This window comes from Arachis duranensis, chromosome 7 (genome assembly GCF_000817695.3).
Source record: "Arachis duranensis cultivar V14167 chromosome 7, aradu.V14167.gnm2.J7QH, whole genome shotgun sequence".
Taxonomy (NCBI): Eukaryota; Viridiplantae; Streptophyta; class Magnoliopsida; order Fabales; family Fabaceae; genus Arachis; species Arachis duranensis.
In genome coordinates this window covers 6,579,114-6,590,369 of record NC_029778.3, presented here as the reverse complement: position 1 = coordinate 6,590,369, position 11,256 = coordinate 6,579,114, and the positions used below count along the sequence as shown (strand labels likewise).

The following is an 11,256-nucleotide window of genomic DNA, read 5'->3' as shown; positions in this document are numbered from 1 at the left end:
TTGCATATTTGAGTATTTTGGTATTGACTTGACCAATGAGGAGTATCAAAATATACATTCATATCTAAAAGGAGGTGGTGCAGTGAAACAGCCAAAGGACCTACTCGATCTGAGAGGGTGGTCTTAGATGATGAAGATGATGAATTTGTCCTTGAGGAATCTCCTGCTCCTTCCACCGAGGGTACTTCCATCTCTATTGGGAAGAAATTCGCTCTGCTGAATGTGGTCAAGGATGTTGTTCAGGAGTTTGTCTCCCAAACCAATCATATGATTTTCATGAGTAAGGAACAAAGGAAGCTAGTTAGCAAGCATGAGAATTTCCTAAGAAAATCAAGGGATAGAGTGGCTGTGTTCATGACTTTCATTGATAACCTTTAAAAGGATGAAGACCCTGCCACTGATGACGAAGAGGAAGCTGGTTCGGAGGGGAATGGTTCTGATGCCTAGATTTGTCTCATGAAAACTGCTACTGCTGCTCTCTTTTTGTCTCATAAATTTTGTTTCTTTTGCTACTGCTAAACTATTTTTTTAGGTGACTGTAATAACTCTAAATACTGCTACACTTTTGGTTGTTTAGTTAGTACTTTGAACTGTGCTCTAACTCTTTCCTGTAGGTTTACAGGGAGGTATTTTTGTTGTTCTTGTTTATTTTCTGCCCTTGATGACAAAAGGGAGAGTAATAGCAAGGGATATGAAATGTTGATGTTGTTTTTTGACTGCCTTTGATCGATGAAGTTTATTGGTATTGCTGCAGCCACTAGTATTGTTTTATTTGGTGACTTTGTTTGACTGCTGTATTAGAACTTGCTTTCATGATGTGTTGGGCTGATTCTGTGGTGTTGTTAGTTCTACATCCCTTGTACAAGATAAATGTGTGTAGCTCTTTATTATGTTCTCTTTAAGTACAATATAAAACAGGAACAAAAAGGAAAGCATAAATCCAGGGGGAGCTACTACTGAAAAGGAAAGGGGGAGCAACACAAAAGTAAGAAACATTAATCAAAAGGGAAGCTTTCTAACTTTACTAAAATTTAATTCCTTTTGGTTATTGCTTAAATATGTTTGTCATCAAGGGGGAGATTGTTGAGTTAAGAAATTAACTAAATTAATTAGTGATGACAAACATTATTTTTGGGCAAAATAAATAATTAGTGTTGAATATTAATAATTGTATGTTGCTAATTATTTATTAAATATTGCAGCCAAAATTCAATTTTATAGCCCAATTGGAATTAAAATAAAATAGCAAGGCTGGTAGGTCAAATGACACAAACAAAGTTGAGGAATCCAACGGGCCAAGCAAATTACAACCCGATCCAAGCCTGAGTTGATATTCAGCAAGCAAATTCCCTCTCACTTGCTTTTCACCAACTCAACGTTCCCTTCTCTATGACCATGTCAAATCACAAAACTCAGAAAAGTGAGAAAGAGAAAGAGAAAGCTTCTTCCTTAAGATGATAATCAAAGAAGCAAAAAAAGAGAAAGTCCAAGCTTGAAACTCAGAAGTCTAATCAACCATTTCAAACCAAATCAAGCTTAGGTTAAAGGTAACCCATTTCCTTTTACATGCAACACACTTTCTTCTCTTCATCTTCAACTCTCTGCCACTCCGTTTTGAGCTATATGAAAAGAAGATTTATGTTCTTCTCTGTTGTAAATCCACGGTCTCAAACATGTCTTGGGGACCAAGTTGGTTTTCAAGGATTCAGATTCGGTTTACCATGGGAAGACTTTTGTGGTTTCTGTTTTATGACTTTCGGTCAAGATGGAGAAGTCAGAAGCAAAGTTTCTACTCTAAGGTTTAATGAGAAAAGGTGAGTTTGTGGGTTGGTGAAGCTCAAAGCTCAAGGAGTTGACCTAGGAAGAAGAACTCAGCAACATGCAAGGAGATAAAAGAAGACTTTCTGCTCATTCAGAACCAAGGAGAGAAAACCAGAGTTTGGTGAGTTGTGTTCTGTGAAGAGTTCCCTGTGAAGTTCTTCTACTTGGATAATACTTTCTATCAAAGAAGTATTCGGCCAACACTGAAGAACTAAATCAGAGGTTTGCAAAGCTGGTTTATCACATAGCAAAGAGGATGTTGATGAAGTCAATCTCCTTCATGTTTTACAGATTGTGATGTACTTTTCTATGTTTATCTTTCTTTAATTTTTTGTGAGAAAAGGGATAGTGAGAAAGTTCAAGTAAAAGCCATGAGTGAAAAAAGGCTGAGAGATACACTTGAGAGAAAAGCCTAGAGTCATTTTCAGATTTCTTTAGGTATGTCTATGTCTTGTATCTTGTACCTGTAAAGTATCCCTTTCTTAGTTGGGTTAGCACTAAAAGTGAATAGTTAGGTATTAGCATAGCCAATGTCAAGTTAGGTTAGAACTTTAGTGTGAAAGGATTGTGTCAATCCTGTGGAATTGGTGTATGTAATACATTTAACTATAGTAGAAATTCTTCCATTGTTGTGGAGGAGACTGGACATAGGTTGCATAGCACAAGGCAACCGAACTAGGATATATACAGGTGTTAGCTTTTCTCTTCTTTGCTGTGTTCTGTTTTCTGATATTCATGAGACAAAAATAAATTGTCTCATAAATTTTCGCTGCTGAGTACAAACAGAATCAGAATTAAAAGTGTGTATTAAAGGGTCATAACAGCAACTTAAAAGGAAGGCATAGATTCAACCCCCTTCTCTAAGCCTACCACAACCTTCAATTATGCTGTCTTAACATATGGTGTGTGAAAATTGATTATGCTGTGTTATAAATAAATTATAAATGGATTATAAATTGATTGAAAAAAGAGTTGAATATTCATGTTGCAATTGGTTGTGTTTTACCTGGTTTCAGAGCCTGATGTTGCTGCTGCCGCTAATGGAGAAGATCCGGCTGGTGTTGACACTGTGGCTACTGCTATGGCTGTTGCTGATCCTGCGACTGCTGTTGACACTGATCTTGCTGCTGACAATAGATCCGGTGTGAATATCCTAACTGTGGCAAGTGCAGATTCTCAGCAACCACCTAGAGCATCTTCTCAACCTTTACCAAAGGCAAAGGTGTTTGGTGTGAGGAGAAGTGGGCGGCTAAAGTTAGGAGTGAGAAAGCAAAAAGGGGCACCTAGTCTACATATAGACCTAAGTGATGACTGAAGTATGTTTAATTTTAGAGGAGTGCTAGGGGGCCAGCAGAATTTGTGATGTTTAGCCATCAATTAGCCATCATCAATATTTTTAATGGTGTGAGATGACATCTAATGGTGTAAGATTAATAATTTTTCTTTTGATGGTTAAGTGCTGGCCAGATTTCAACAAAAGTGCTGCCCCCTAGACTTTCTCTTAAATTTATTGTTAGGATTGTTGGGGTTGCTATTAAATAGTATATCTTGTCATGTTTTGTATCTCTGTGGCCACTGTTTATATGTGGATAGTACCACTATTTTGATATTTTGGAATTAGGTTGGACCACTTTTAATTGCTGCACTTCTTGGACCTTTATTTTGTGATATTTTGTGTACGTATGGTTTACAGAAACACTTATTTGATGAAAATTATAGATATGTGGCAGATTATATGGCCACTTTTTTCTGTAAGTTGTTGTCACCTATGGAACTTTAAATATTCACATTGATAAAGTTTTTTTCCAACTATCATTTTATTGTTATACACACACAAAATACATCAAAATGCAAAATTTATTCAAACTAAACATAATTAGCTTTAATTAGATTGAAGCCATAGAATCTCTTACATTACAATTTCAGATAACTTTAAACTCTTGCAAACCACATTCCAATTATTAAGACTAGCAAAAACATAAATAACATATATTGAATTTTACATTGAATTTTCATATTGTCATCCAATCTCCCAACTTGTTTTTGGAGAATATTTAACTCATCACATAATCTACCCACACAAGCATCTATTTCTCTACCTTCAACAATTAATCTCTCCATCTCCACATTTAGTCTCTCTATCTTTCTATCTTGTGCATCTAATTTCCACATTTCACCCCCAACTTAGCATAATTTTGTGTTCCAACAACTCCAACAGCAGCAGCAGACACGTTACTTCTTGCACCAACTTCATCAACCCACTCAAAAAATTTACATCTCTGTTAGGGCAAGAAATAAATCTTCTATTAGGATTCTTTGTTGTTCCTGAAATTTGAAGACTTAGAGTATCACCACAAAAACAGTGAACCCTCCTTTTCTTTTTCTTTGACCATCCATTCTTTGCATCGTCATCAACCTCAATCCACTCAAAATCATCAATTCACTCAAAAAAGTTGCATTTCAGTATCTTCTCACAAGTAACATACCTCTTACTATGGTCAGAAACGGCTAAGGAACAGCAAACGGTTGCTACCTCTCCATAGAAACACAGGTGTCTTCTTTCCTTTGGGTTGGAGCTCTTAGAAACACAGCTTCCCGAAGAGAGAACGAATGAGGTTCCTTGACTTTGAGCCATAAATTTGGAGAAGATGAAAACTGAAAATGGAAAATAGAGAGGAAGAGAAACCTCAGATAACTCAGAAACATAGAGTGTTTATAGGGGAAGAAAGGGGTAAATAAGTCATTTCATAACACACTAACGTTTTTTTTTAACGTTAAACGTTAACAAGGACTTAATTAAAAAAAATTAAAGTACAGGGACCCAATTGAAAAGAAAAAAAGTATAAAGACCTAATTGAAAATTCGATAAAACTATAAAGACCCGCAAAGTAATTAAATATTAGTTATTTAATTAAACATCCTAATAAAATAAAATAACACAAATTTCATTTGATTGGGCAACTATAATGCAACTTAGTTGGGTAATGCAATTTTCATTTCTAACCTATAATGCAATATTAATTGAGTAAATAACACACACACACACACACATATATATATATATATATATACATTCCATCACCATTTCATTTCAACAAAATTAATGTGATTCATATTCACTTCTTTTAAATATATATTTTTTTACATTTTTCTTTTTCTTCATTTTTTACATCATTATTTCATTCTTTTAAATAGATTATTTTTTTAGTTTAATATTAATGATACACAATTAGAAAATGGATTAATACAGACAGATTTACAGACGAATTCGGTCTTTATTACAGACGAATTTTTGGTTACCGACGAAATTACCGACGGATTTTGTCCCTCTGTAAAAGCCCCGTCGGAAATTATTTACCGACGGATTTTTTTTCCGTCGAAAAATTACAGACGGATTTTTACCAGTTACCGACGGATTTTCCCTCTGTAAATTTTCTATCCATTTTCCAAAGGCGACGAACTTTCCGGTGGATTTTCCGTCTGTAATTACAGACGGATTTTCAGACGGATTTTCCGTCTGTAATTACAGACGGATTTTCCAACAGATTTTCTGTCTGTAATTACAAACGGATTTTCAGACGGATTTTTCGTTTGTAATTACAGACGAATTTTCAGACAGATTTTCCGTCTGTAATTTAAACTTTGGAAAATCATCCCACGTTCTGATTACAGACAGAAAATCCGTCTGTAAATCCGTCAATAAGGTAAAATATAATTTTTTTTATTTTTCTAATTGCAAAATAAACTTGTTTTCATACAAAATAAATATAAAAAAACTCAACTCAACTCAAATAAATTATATATTATTTTTTTCTTCTTTGAGATATATGAAAAATAGATTATCTATATAATATCTCTTTGCATATAACTCTACTTATTCAATAATATACACTTGTACATCCATATGGAGTGAAAATTACATTCATGTCTCACAAACATTAGTAGAGTAGTATCCTTAGAATTTTCTAAAATTTCTTGAACAATGCAAGCTAAGCTAGAGACCACTCATATGGTAAGTGTAGAACTTTATGGCAGCTATGTATACTTTCTTATGGCTGCTATGTACACTCTATTGATTCTACAATGTACACTCTATTGAAGCTGCAATGGCCGCAACGGCAGCAGCTATGCCTGCCACGGATACTGCAGCATGCAACTGAGCATTATGAGTCCTAATTTCCTGCTTTTTCCTCTCCTTTTGATCCTTCAGCCGTTACTTTGTCAAAATTTTTCTCAGCAAAGGCACATGCTAGAATTGCTTGTCACCCAACCAAACTTATTATTAGATACTCCTTTCAATTTTTTTGTAAATATATATGTGCTTTAAGTTTCTATAATAAGTAACTAATAATAATATATGGTATATTGGTAGTACCTGTACAGCAACAGCTAAACCATCAGCTAGAAGGGAGGATGTCAACCAGACCTGAAGACAAGTTTGGAATGTAGCCATTGGAATTGGGCCTAATCTTGCTGCCAATGATGCAGCCAATGTCACACAGAATGTCACTGCTAGTGGGCGCCATTAAGCCACGGAGGAGCTTGATGCTCTGCACACACAGCAAACAAAGCTTGATGCTATAGAAAATATGCATTAACCAACACCAAACCTTTAAATGAAATTCAGATTTCCAGCAAAATAATTTTTATGACCAAATATGCAGCTTAGTCATTAAAAAAGGCTCCAGTATGATTCAGCATGTTAAAGATACAAAATCGATCATTAAGTCCAATAATCTCTAGGAGTGAAACATTGCAACCACAGTATTGAAGGATTCTAAACATCAAGCATGAATTTAAGAATTGAAGAATTTCAAACACCATATTACTTGAAACAATGCATATGAACCCCAACTCCGGGCGTATGCAACAAAAATTACAAAATCAAACTCACTAGACGCCTGCGTCAGTTTTTCATTGTTTCCCTTCCCTTAATACCATGTCAACTTTCATTTTCAATAACTTGTGTTTTGTTGTTGTTGCTGGTTTAGGCATATACAAGTCTGTTAACAGAAGGCCGTAAAAAAATATACCTGAAATGCCACACCAATGCACTCCCCTTGGTCATTGAATGCTGGGCCACCGCTGTTGCCTAAAATCAAAAGTTGTAAACGATGGCTATTAAATCAATGCACATAGTTCCATATAAGAGGAAGTTGTTTTTCCAACAGTTCTTAGAATAATAAGAGGCTGGAGAATTTTTTTTGCTGGAGAGGAGGTGAAACAATCAAACAACTATAAGATCTACTGACCAGGATTTATTGCAGCATCAATTTGAATACCCAACAAATCAGACGATCCATGAGAAAATAGAATCCTACAAGTTACAAGTGGATAAGTGTGTCTCCTCCAAGTGGATATCCCACCACAGTAACAGAATCCTACAAGTTACAAGACAAGTATACAGAAATTTTAGTTGATCAGCATGCAAATAGAAATATATTCTATGACAAATTATATGGTATATATTCTTTTAACATTTTCCATTGAAACACTGAGAATTTTCAAATTAAAAAAAAGGAAAAAAATAAAAAGAAAGCTATTTCAAACCTGAAGATGCGGCTTATTCACTAATACTTCTTAATACAATTTTAGCGACTTATTCACTAATACTTCTTAATGTCCTTACTCACTAATATATGAGATATTTAAGCAAAATGCCCTTCACGTAATACTCATTTTTTTAATGAAAAAAGGACAAGACCTTCATAGAGACACACCTTAGCCACGTATTTTGTATCATCCCCTCTTCTCTTAACTTTAACCTGCAATAAACCACAACAATGAAAAAGTTGGCAGCTATTTATAACCTTTCGGCAGCTAATTCTAAGATCTATGAACATAATATAATTTATTAATAAAATTTATATTGTAGGATCTACATCCTGGAGAAAATAGGACCCTTAAGGAAATTACCTGTGTATCATGTTCCACACAATGTGCATTGGTTATTAGTTTCCTACCTCCAATCATAAATGCACTGCAAAAAAGGTGGCTTGTAAGATTAAGAATGAATCCATTTTTACTATTCTACTGTTAAGGTTTTCAAAAGATAAAGAGGATAGTTTTATATGATTAATATAATTTATTTAAAATAAAGACCTTTCTTAATATGAAAATATAGCAGTTAAATATTATTAGTTATTAATTTCCGTTATTAGTTATTAGGTCAAACATGAACAATTGTTTGAAGAGAACGGATAATAGTGAACTAGAAAAAGCTGATATATGTTTGAATGAAAATGAATTCCAAATAGAAAGTAAAAGTTACCATGATTATGCCTTTGACATTCTCCTTTGTTAGTGTGATGCAGTTCTGCAAATCATCATCAGATTCATTATTCAACTTATTTCATTAAAAATTACCGTACATATTTTTCCCAAAATTTCATACAAGTTGGCGCCAATCTGCTGAATTTTCTGCAGCAAGCAACTTAACAACTTTATATGCCAAATTTTGCAAGATTTAATAGAGGATTTAGCAGTTGGTATTTAACAGCTAGAACAAGGACTAACTCAATTTCATGAAGAGCATCATTGCCTCATTGACTCGATTTCTAGTTCATAAAAGATGAACCTGTCTGATTTTCAGCTACTCTGCCTTCGAGTGAAAGGCATATCAAGACATTTTTCTCATGAAAAACTTTGCCAAATATCATAGAACAGAGAATTCCAGTATTAACCTGCTTACTTTTGTTTACTTTGATTTTTCTATTCAAGACTAATATCAAATTAATATCGGGTGTCAAACAGGTTCATAAGTATTACATAAAAAACAGGTTATCAAATTAATATCAACATTTATACAAGACTAATAGGATACGAAGGATCATAGAATATGCGTTAGATTTAACAAAAAAGGGGTAAGAACCTTGGATATAAGCCTTGGCTTGAGTCCCAAGCGAGCAGCACAGGTTAGAGCATTTGCTGCATTGCCACCTCCTTCAACCTAAACAAACAATGCAAACAATTAATACCAAAGAATGTTGCGTTCTTTAACCCCGAAAATAAATAAATAATTAAAATTTCCTATCTTAAACCACGAATATGGATGAACCTTGAAAGAAGTGCTTCTGATTTTTTCATCAGGTTTGGGATAAGCAGCAACATTGGTCAACAAATCAATTGACACTGATCCACACCCTAACTGCACATAAACAGAGAGGGAGAAATGAGAATTAGAAAGGGAACATGTTTTGAGCTTCAAAAAATGAAAATGGAAGGAAGGTAAAATAGAGAGAAGCAGCACAAGGATGAGGTTTTCATTTTCAGGAATGGAATCGGAGGACATGGTAACGGTAATTGTAACGGACACTGAACTCAAATATCTGCAACAGCCAAGAGAGCCTCGTTGACTGTAAAATGAAAACCCATACACAACAAAGCAAAGCTCCATTTAATTAAATACGTTAATACCAAGACCAACAGATAGCTATGTTATAACCTGCTGGAATTCCAGTAACACAAAGAATCCACACTGCTCCACGAACAGGCGTGGTGGTGTGGTGGTGTGCACCACGAACTATGCTGGAACATAGTGAAGGAGCTCGCACTGCTGAATCCAGTAAGTGAGATAACAGTTGACATTTGGCATAAGTGCTAATTCCTTAAGTAACTCAGCAATAACCATAACATTTGGCACCAAAAATGTACACTTAATGAGAATTACTAGAAAGATGAACTTGTAGAGGATTCATAAAAGGGTACACAAATATCAGAATATTTTTCAATTGGCTTCCATCATTTTCTTTTTGCTTTCTTTTTTCCTCTTAATGCGTAATGTTTTACAAATGAAATAACACATTGAACCAAATTAATGATGTAGCAAGCAACTGCCAAGTTACCTTTTCAACAAGGAGGATGTGAAAGAAGAAAAGATGTGCAACAGGTAAGGTAGCAATCATAGTTAGAATGGTGCAAACAGACTGAAAACAAAAGAAATGAAATATATTCCGATTTTCGAATAGACCTTTTAGTAGTTAATCTGAATGAATAGAATCTACTGCAGCAGAAGAAAACTCTACAACAAGCAACATAAAAAAAGAGTTAATTTATATATCTCAATCCATAAAGCATGTATATTCAAACAGCAAAAAATGAAAAGCTGAATAAACAGAGTTAAATAAGGAAAAGAAATGATCTGAATAATGAATGAAGCAGCAAGTAGAATACCGAGCTATATGGTGAAAGAGTGAGATAGCAAAGGAGTTGGAAGAGCAAATACAATACCGAGCTATATGCTAAATAATCAGAATTTAGCAATCCTAGTACCTTGTCTGGATGAGGAAGGAGGCAAGACCCAACAGAAAATGAAACCTCTGACCTATCAACATAAGCAAACATGAAACAACAAAGAAATCTATGTTTAAGAAAGGCCCAACAAGTCTAAAACCATGAAAGAGAATCAGATAAGATATAGTTTGGTCAGTAGCTGACTGAATTGCAGGGTTGAGCTCAGAAGAAGAAGAAGAACAACAAGGAAGCACGGCTCCCACACCCAACATCTAAAACAACACGTGAGAGGTGAAATCTTAAAGCAAATATTACACAATGTATATTACCAAAGAAGAATTTGATCTTTGAGTCTTTGAAGCTTTAGCAAGTTGCGATCTTGCTTGTGCAGTTGCTGCATAAGACTGCTCAATGTTGGACCCAATATCATCTAAAAAAATATAAATTCTTGGCATCAGATCAGATGAGAAGTTCTGGACAAATAAAAAACTTGGGATTAAGACAAAGATGTACTCAATTAGAATAGAGGTGAAAGTTACCAATCATAGCTCCCTGTTCATGCACAAGCACAGCAAGATCTTTAAAAATTTCATTTACGTCACCAATTTGCTGCTAAATTTCTTGAATGCCTTGCTCTCTTTCTTCAATGATAACCTCATTGAAGGCAATCTCATTATCTAAAAACAAGACCTCCTGCCTGCAGCAAGATAATGCAATATCTCAATTCAGTTCTCTTAGAAGGAATAGAAGAATTGATAGTGAATTAAGCAAAAGTAATCATGCTCACAAAATCTAATGTTTTAAGATGTAAATAGATAAGACACAATAATTATGCAAAGCAGTAAGTCAGAATAATTACAAGGCCTTGTCCAATTCATGAAACAACAATTTTCTAAATAGCAAGGTATCCAATAAAAGCTATGATTAACATAAAAAATTTCTAAATAAATAAGAGGAAAATATTACTACACTTGAAGCATTACACAAACATAAAACAAGGCAAATGAAACAAAATGGAGATAATTATTTACGCACCTAGGTTCTTGTCAAGGGTCTTGGTGAACTGGTTCAAAGCTGGTGGAACCTTCAACCTCTGCTTCAGGATCCTCTTCTTCCTCTGGATTTGTACGGGTTCGTAACCTTCTCCTGAAGAAATGCATGAGAATCAAAACAATGAATAATAAAAAAAAAGAATGAAAACCT

General features: G+C 34.5%; 1 long non-coding RNA gene across 1 annotated transcript; it reads right to left on the bottom strand.

Moving 5' to 3' along the window:
* Positions 1-7,502: 7,502 nt before the first annotated feature.
* Positions 7,503-8,239, bottom strand: LOC127740714 (uncharacterized). The gene is made up of 3 exons (XR_008001547.1): positions 8,093-8,239; positions 7,738-7,801; positions 7,503-7,586 (listed from the first exon to the last, which is right to left on the bottom strand). It is a non-coding gene; the product is annotated as an uncharacterized LOC127740714 (long non-coding RNA).
* Positions 8,240-11,256: the final 3,017 nt, after the last annotated feature.